Here is an 8778-nt window from a genome sequence, read left to right as displayed (position 1 = left end):
TTCACCCAACATCCCAACTTTTCTTTTAATGTACAACTCATTAAAATAATATAAATTACCTTACCCAATCAAAAAAAAAAAAAAAAAAAAAATCTCTCTCTCTCTTCTCTCCCATCTCTCTCTTTCCTCTCTTCCTCTCCAACAAACCCACACAGTCAGCAACCACCAAATCCAGTAAATTGGTCTGTGTATTCTGTTTCTATATCTTTTGGACCAATTCAATTTTTTTTTTTTTTTTTTTTGGTTTGTTGCATTTCATACATGCATTTTTTTTTTTTTTTTTTGAGAGAGAGTTTCAACCTATGGCATCCACTCTTGATGATAACTCTTTATCATCAAACCAAGACACTAATCAGTTTTTGGTGTAAGTGGGGATTGAAACTCAGATCTCTTATTCAACCATCAAAAACTATACTAGTTAAGCTAACTGCATTTGATGCGTCTATCTTACTTTGTTTCAATTTATGGCTATTTCACAACTTTGTCTCAAAAATAAAATAAAATTTACAACTTTGTTAGGTTAAAAATTTTATTGCACTCATTTTATATCCATTGCTTAACACAATATCCACAAAAAAAATGCATTGATGTACACATTTTAAGATGTGAAAAGGTGATGTCATGTTTAAAACAGGAAAAGTGGTGAGAGAATGATTATCTACTTTTCCCTGCTTAAATTTGAGAAAATCTTCCCTCAAAAGTATTGAAAAATGTGTGCAAATCTGGCTGAATTTTAAAATTTCTAGAATTTAAAAAAAATTATTTGGGTAGGTGTTTTCTGTTTTCAGTTCAGGAAAAACAAGATCATTAGTGATTTTTGTTTTCTTTTTAACAAAAAATTTTAAAATTCATTTTCTAATTCATGCAAACTTTATACAACTTAAGCATTTTCCTTTCACTTAAATAGTCTTATAAGTCATAATAATATATCATCTCCTACATACGTCCGTTCCATGGAGCATGTGCAAGAGATATCCTCTCCATAAGTTATTGTCAAACATATGAAATCCATATGTTGTAAGACGCATATAATATCATTCATGGAGATAAAAAATATATATTTCCTTTATAACATTACTAAAAGGGAAGGCCCAACCGATGGGGCAAAATTTTAAGAATAATGAAAGTACAATTACATTGTGTGATAGAGATGGACAATAAAAATTATGTCTATCAATATTCCTCCTCTAATGAGAATAGATCTTCCATGCTTGTTAATTTTATTACAAAAATAATTACAAGTTGACATGATAATTAATTTGGTTGGTGTTATATCAAACTGAATAAATGAGTTTTTTTAATTAACTTTTTTTTTTTTTTTTTTTGTATTTAGAAGTTAAAACATCAAATCTTGTGTGTCATGTGTAGTAAAATTTATAATACCCAAAAATTGCTCTTGTTAATTATGTGGAAGGGAATATTCCTTTTGTATTTTTTGTCTTTTATATATATATATATATATATATATATATATAAACAATAGATTTTTTCTTGTTTTTGAGAGTCTATTCCTTTGGTATTTGAGAAACTACTTTGTAAACCAAGTGTACTACACCTCATTCTCACATAAATGTGGGTTTTGTCATCTATGTGTGATCCACCTTTATGTGAAAAAAATAAGTAATATACCAATTGTATTGAATAATTTTAGCGACTATGAAATAATGTTGCATCCTTAGATATTTAACGCTTATTTATTTTTATTTTTTATTTTTGTCTTTGATTGATTTTCATGCTAAAAATTTAGAATGAAATTATTTAGTAACAAAAGTGACAAGTAAGAAGCAGTTTCATGTGTTTTTTTTTGGAAGGGGTGGGAGAGGTGAGTTTGGAGCCGCCACATGCAGTTAGGTTAGTGGGGAAGATGTCATCCAAGCGGGAAATTATTGTGTACTCCCGGAGTACCATAAATGCGTACTCCCTCCTCTCATATGAATGGTGGGTCCCACTAATTAAATTCATAGTGGGACCCACTATTTATATGAGAGGGGGGGAGTACGCATTTATGGTACTCCGAGAGTACCTAATAATTTTCTCATCCAAGCTACAAGCTCATTGGCTAAAAGGGGAATAAAAATCATTTATCCCACTTTTATTGCTTCACAAATTGCAGTATGTTATGTGTTTAAGGGTTTTTTTTTTTTTTTTCATTTGAAACTATAGTTACTTTATAAGGAAAGAAAAAAAAATGTGTGAAATTATGATTGATGTAGTATAACCTAAAATACTAAAAGTGGGAATGAAGATTTTTATTAATGGAGAAGAGTTTTTTTTTTTTTTAACTGTTTTAGTTAGTTAGTAAGATGTGTAATAATAATAATAATCTCTTAAATATAATTTTTTATTTCGATTGATAGAAGGGTACACTCAAAAAATTTTGAAACTCTATAACCACTGTATTGCTCAATATTAAAAAATTCAAAATAAATAAAAGGTAAAATAGTATATTTGTCTCTAAACTTTACTAAAAGTTTATTTTTATCCCTAAATTATTGAAATGTTTATCTCTTTTCACTTCTCGTCCTTAATATTTTTTTTTTTTTTAAAATCATTCCTAAATTATTGAAAAATTTTTTTTTTGTCCATATTGTTATCTCTAAACTATTAGGTAATTTTTTTTTTTAAAAAAAAAAAACTATTTATCAAATTTAAAAATGTAAAAAGAAATTTTTAAAATTTATGAAAAAAATTAAAAAAAAAAATTTAGAAACCAAAATAATATTTTAACAGTAAATAAATAAACAAATGCAAAGGTTAGAAGTTAGATCCCATTTTGCTTCGTGGTGGGAGAGTCCCTGAAGCAGTCAGACAAAAGAGACCACATCATGCCGATTGGACCTTAGCTGGGCCTGGGATTGGATTTGGACCTAATGCAAACCACGCAGGTGTAGCCACTAGCATGTAACCAGAGGATTGTAAAATGGTTTTTCTGTTATTATATCAATAAAGCATTTCTATTATTTCAACTAAGAAAAAAAATTATAGTCAAATTTCTCTATTGATTCACACTATTATCGCTGCCACTTTTGAGTCTTCACCAATTACACTATTCCAAATTTATTATACAATGAAAAAATATTTTACCAATTAAACTAGTTGAGGTTGACAAGACTCACTAGTTGTCATTAAACTATTTTAACAATTAAATTGTGTCCTCCAAAACAATTGAAAAAAAAAACACTATTAGTAAGTGTCATAGATATTAAGCTCAGTTATACTCAAGGTTCAAGTCCAGTATTTAACGTTCAAACAAAGAATTTTTCTTGTACTATCCTTATAAATACACCATATTAGGTTCATTGTAAAACAAAATATATACAATTTAGTATGGTAAGGACATAGTCATTAAGGGTGTGTTTGGTTGGAAGGATGGAAAAGTGGGAGGATAGAAAATATTTCAATTTCTATCATTTTAGTTTGGTTTGGAGTGAAAAAATAGAAGGATGAAAAAAATGAGTTTATATAAATTTACTCAAATACCCTTATTAAAAAATGATGCCCAATTAAAACAAAAAAGTGATAAGCAACCAAAAAAAAAGAAAAACAATCACCCAAATTTATTTTTTTTTAAAAATCAATTCCAGAAGAAAAATAAAATCATTTCTAGCTAAAAAAAAAAACACAAAGCACCACACTCAGGAAATCAAAAGAAAAAAAAATATATAAAAAAATAATAAAAAAAAAAAGAGGAGGTAACATTGCCCAAGAAACCTTTAAAAAAAAAAAAAATCATAAAGCACCACGCCTAGGAAATCAAAAGAAATATATATAAAAAGAGAAGGCAATGTTGCCTAGGAAACCAAAAAAAAAAAAAAAGACCCCACACAGTTTTCTCTCCATTTTAGAGAGACAAATTTTGTGTGAACCCAAGTGGAACATGTCTGGGCCCCACATAAAAGTTTTCTTTCCCCTTCTTCCAACCAAACAACACACAAATTCATTTTCTCTCCAAAGTTTTCCATCCATCTTATTTCACCTCCTAACAAACACACCCTAAGAGTGAGTTTTTTTCCATAAATTTAGACCGTTAAGCCAAATCACGTAATTAATGTGTTCCCTCGTCTTTATAGTTTATACTCTTACTTCTTTTCATTACCTCTCTCTCTCTCTCTCTCTCTCTCTCTCTCTCTATATATATATATATATATTACTTAATACTTAATAGACTTGCAGGTACAAGTAGAAAATTTTGTTTGCACCTCCAGGATTGGGCTTCGGCTTAGAATTGGGTTTGATATCTTTAACAATAAGCTTGAGCTTATACCAAGGATTGGAGGAGGAAAAAAACTGGCATTTTAAGTTTAAAAAACAGCTTCTAGGGCAGGCCCAAAACGTCATTGTGAGCCCAACTTAAATTTGAGGCCCATGCTATCCAAACACACAAAGAGGAAAAAAAAAAAAAAAAACCCTGAAAAAGAAGAAGAAGAGAGCAACTCAATGAAATAAGGTGCCTTTAAAATTAAAAGAAAATTAGTCGCTAACTGCAAGGTAGATAAAAATATATGTATATATATATATATAATTAACAAGCAAAATGAAGGCTTAAGCCTCAAAATTCTTAGATGTAATAGATCAAAATGGTTTTACAGATGAAGCTTCTCAAATCATATAGCAACACTAGAGTAAACTTGTCATTGTAATTTTACAAAAAAAGTCAAAGCAAACACTGGAAGCTAGAATTGTTCAATTACTGATCTTGAATTAATCCTAACTTTAAAATACAAGTATATATGTCATCATAGAGGAGAGAGGTGAGGCGTTTGTTCTTCCTTCCCAACAGTATGTAGATATACAGAGACTATCACCACGCTAAAAGCAAGAGAAAACATAACTACCAGTTAAAAACAAGAAATTAAGACGTCAACTGTAAAATGACTGAGTTATTCATAATATGATTAAAGAATACATAGGAGGGAGATGAACCATGTAACTAGAAGTTGCTTACACTGTGCCAAAGGTGAAAGCGAGTGATAGATGGAAACCAAATAAAAAGTAGGAGACAAATGCTGTGAAAAGCATTGCCGCTAAAGTAGAATCCACTTGCACAACATGGGGAAGCTAATAAAAATGGGAACTTCAATCACAAAGTGCAGAAAATGTTTTCAGCAGGCTTGAGTAATACAATTATAAAGACCAATTTAACTGCATAGAGTGCTGGATTATATGTATATACATGTACATACAGATACACAAAATTAAACATGGAAAGTACAATGATTAAGTAAATCAGGCAAAGAAGCAAAAGAAAATACACTAGAAGCATTTATCCACTCAAACAAATTTTGAGGAATAATAAATTCACGTAAATGCATTTCCCTTACTTACCTTCACAATATTGTCAGCATACTTCATTACCATAGATACAGAGAGGCCACTGCACAAAAGTAGCATTTCAATCAGTCTATGGGCAATTGGATTTTCAAGACAGCCTAGCAAAATTTTATTTATTTAATTATTGAAGCTTGATAGAAACTTTCTATCTTGACCAAGATAACAGCATGTGACAAAATTTAAAATTATAAAAGCATAACCATGCACCCTTCTAACATGTGCAGAAATATTAATATATAATGTCAATTAACTTTTATAATTTTCCCTAGAATCACAAATTGAAGTTATACTAAATCACGAGGGATTCCTTATTACTGAGAGTGAGAAATTTACGACAAAACTAAAGTATGCAAATAAGCTACATTTTATGAAGCCAAATAAGATATTTAAGATAGCTTAGTGCTCGGTTGAGAATCATGAGAACTGTAATAAATGAGTATCCATAGAAGAATCCCCAGAACAAAAAAAACTATAACTTCTAAACTAATACTTCTTCAATTCCAATCAGAAAAGAAAAATATTCCACTTCTAAGACAGTAAAGAATCTTTTAAATAATGACTTCACAAGGAGAAAATGGAGAGGATAGACCGATGGTAAGAGGAGAACCAGAAACAGAGACTAGAATTACTTGTTCATCACGGCATCAAAATCTTGGGTCACTATAGCAACAGTGCTAAAAAACATGCCATAGATGTACAAAAAGAAATTTTGCACGTTTATGTTTCTTGAAGGATGCTTTTTAATTATAGCCTGTAGAAATCATAAGCAAGATAATTAATAGAACAGTTATCTAGATCACTGTAATGAGAGTTTCACTTTTTTAACTCAATGTATCACTAAAAAACTTCAATCAGTCTTACAAAATCTATCAATAGACAAAATTCAACCCAATCATTGATCAAGTTATGTTGGGTTAGGATTCAAACAGTAAATGACTAAATGACAGACATGAATTGTAGTTCTGAAGAACTAGAGTGCAAACTTTGTACTTAAAAAACCCACCTCAGTGTACACTCCTGCGAAACCACTTTGGAGTGTCATGACCTGCAAAGAAATCACCCCCATTATGATAACAAGAACATTAAGCTATAAAATGTTGTCCTCAATTTTTTATTTTTTCTTAATTGTTGTATTAAGAGTGTCTAAAATTTTGGTTAACTCACAATGGCCATCACCCAACCTTGAACAGGATTTTGAAAAACATCTAAACTGCAAAAACAATGTCATTTTCTAAGGCAAAAACAATAAGTTGGAAGTTGAAAAATTTTGAATTTTAAGAAAAGATTATACAAACAATATAGTTGTGTGAGCAAAACCTTACCTCGGCTTTATCTGAGATATGCTACACCCAACACATAGTAAAATTAAAGCTGCCTATTGAATATTGCTTAACCTAAAAGAATACATAATTGGAATGCAAAGCTCAATAAAAAATTTGCAGTCGTAATTGGTTTGGCTAAAATTCTTAGTTTGTTTAAATTAGCTTTTTTCCTTAATCTTTCACTTTCCATCCTCAGACATGTATCCCAAGAGCAGCTGAATTGGTACATATGAAATGAAAAAAAATCCAATGTAAATGATGGTAAGGACTTACTCCTCCTTAAGTATAATTCTATACAAAACGCCAATACTGATAACATTCAGATTCTTCAGTATTTAATAACCCCTGGGCATCCCTGCAGCATAAAAGCAAAGAATATGCATTAATCAAATTTCAACAAGCAAGAATACCAATGGAATTGTGACTACCAAAAATAAAAACATGATAACCACAACTAACCTTGACCAGATTTTTTACTAGGTAAAGTAATGCAGGAATGGGTTACAATAACTTCATCAAATGTTGTACTCAACCTAGTTCAAAGGCAGAACAAGAAACAATAATAAATAGATATGACTGGAATAAAGAATGCGACCTTAAAATAAAAACATAGTTAAATAACTGGGATGAAACAAAAATGTGCATTTCGTCTTAGATATGGTGAAATCATTTTGTGTAATATGCCCCCCTCTCATGGAGAAAGTCTTGTATACACCTCGCATATACAACCTATGTGAGACTGACATGTGAGCCCCACATCAGTCTCACATAGGTCTTATACAGCTGGGCGTATAAGGTACTTTCTGGGTGTCTGAGTGAGCTCTACACGTGGGTCCTACATATGGGACCCACCATTATGTGAAGCACATCAGTGTACAGAATCATTTCTCCGGAATATGATAATTCATAATTCCAACTTATTTTTTGCTAAATGATAATTCCAACTTCATGAGAGCATTAAATCACAAGTTTTATGAAAACTTGAATAAAAACAAACAAGGAATACCTGTTATCTTCAGTAACACCTTCACTTCTCCATAATCTTGCCAAGGCTAAAAGTGATAACCCACATTTCAAAGTCTCCACCTAATTCAATAAAAGAGGAAATAAATCAATACCCATCTTTTGATTACCTTAAAAAATGACATATATCTAAGATTTGAACCTAAGACCTACCAAACTGAATGTTAAACATAAATTACACTCATAAGAAGGGCCAATGCAACTATCAAAATGATCCTATTACAAAACAAAAACAAAATTTATATAATTTACTTAATAATCTCTCTGAATTACAACATGGGTTTTGCTTAGAATTTGAAAAAAAAAAAAAAACACTCATACTTGAGCTTCCATTTGGACCAGTCAATGGTGGTACCTCCCAAAGTGGGCACATTATTAGTCACTGAAAGAGCATTCCGGCCTTTGCCATTTTCATCCTTTTCCCAGAAACAAAAAACAAACAAAATAAATAAATTGATTGGGGTATGTGGAATATATGAGAGTGAAGAGGAAAAGGAACCTGATCATTGACATTGAGTTTTGTGTATTCCATATCTTCAGGATATCTCTCTATCTCTCTCAGTCTCAGATCTGATGTGTTAAGCGTTTGTGCAGGAGCAAAAGCACGTTCTGACCCGAAACAAAAAATGGGTTGAACTATTATCTGACACGGCCCGTTTTAAAAAAATTAAATTAAAATATTATTAATTTAATTATTTGTTGTAAATTTTATGTGCACAATTTAAACTCAATTGACAATATGTAATAAGTATTTTTTTTTTTTAAACTATAAACTTTTTAACATATATTGGATAACAACATTTAAATATATGTATTTAACATCATTTAGATACAATGGCCTTAAAAAAAACAATTAAGACTTTTATATAAATGTATGCAAATGAATGGTTGAAGAAAAAAAGAAAAAACTTAAGAAGAAGAAGATGAGAGCAACTAATTAAAATAAAATTAGTCGCTAACTGTAAGGTAGATAAAAATATTTGTATATGATATATATTTAATTAATAAATAAAAATAAAATTAGAGAAGTTATTTAGATACAATGGCCTTAAAAAAAAAAATTAACACCTTTATATAAATGTATGCAATATATTGAAAAATG

The 8778-nt window shown here is 30.1% G+C and overlaps 1 pseudogene; it reads right to left on the bottom strand.

Annotated features, from left to right (window-relative positions):
• Positions 1–4535: 4535 nt before the first annotated feature.
• Positions 4536–8208, bottom strand: LOC115963204 (annotated as a pseudogene).
• Between the last annotated feature and the right edge of the window lie 570 nt (positions 8209–8778).

Source organism: Quercus lobata, chromosome 2, assembly GCF_001633185.2.
Source record: "Quercus lobata isolate SW786 chromosome 2, ValleyOak3.0 Primary Assembly, whole genome shotgun sequence".
In the NCBI taxonomy this organism is placed as follows: Eukaryota; Viridiplantae; Streptophyta; class Magnoliopsida; order Fagales; family Fagaceae; genus Quercus; species Quercus lobata.
Note: the sequence above shows the minus strand (reverse complement) of the source record. Positions and strands in the feature narration are given on the sequence as shown.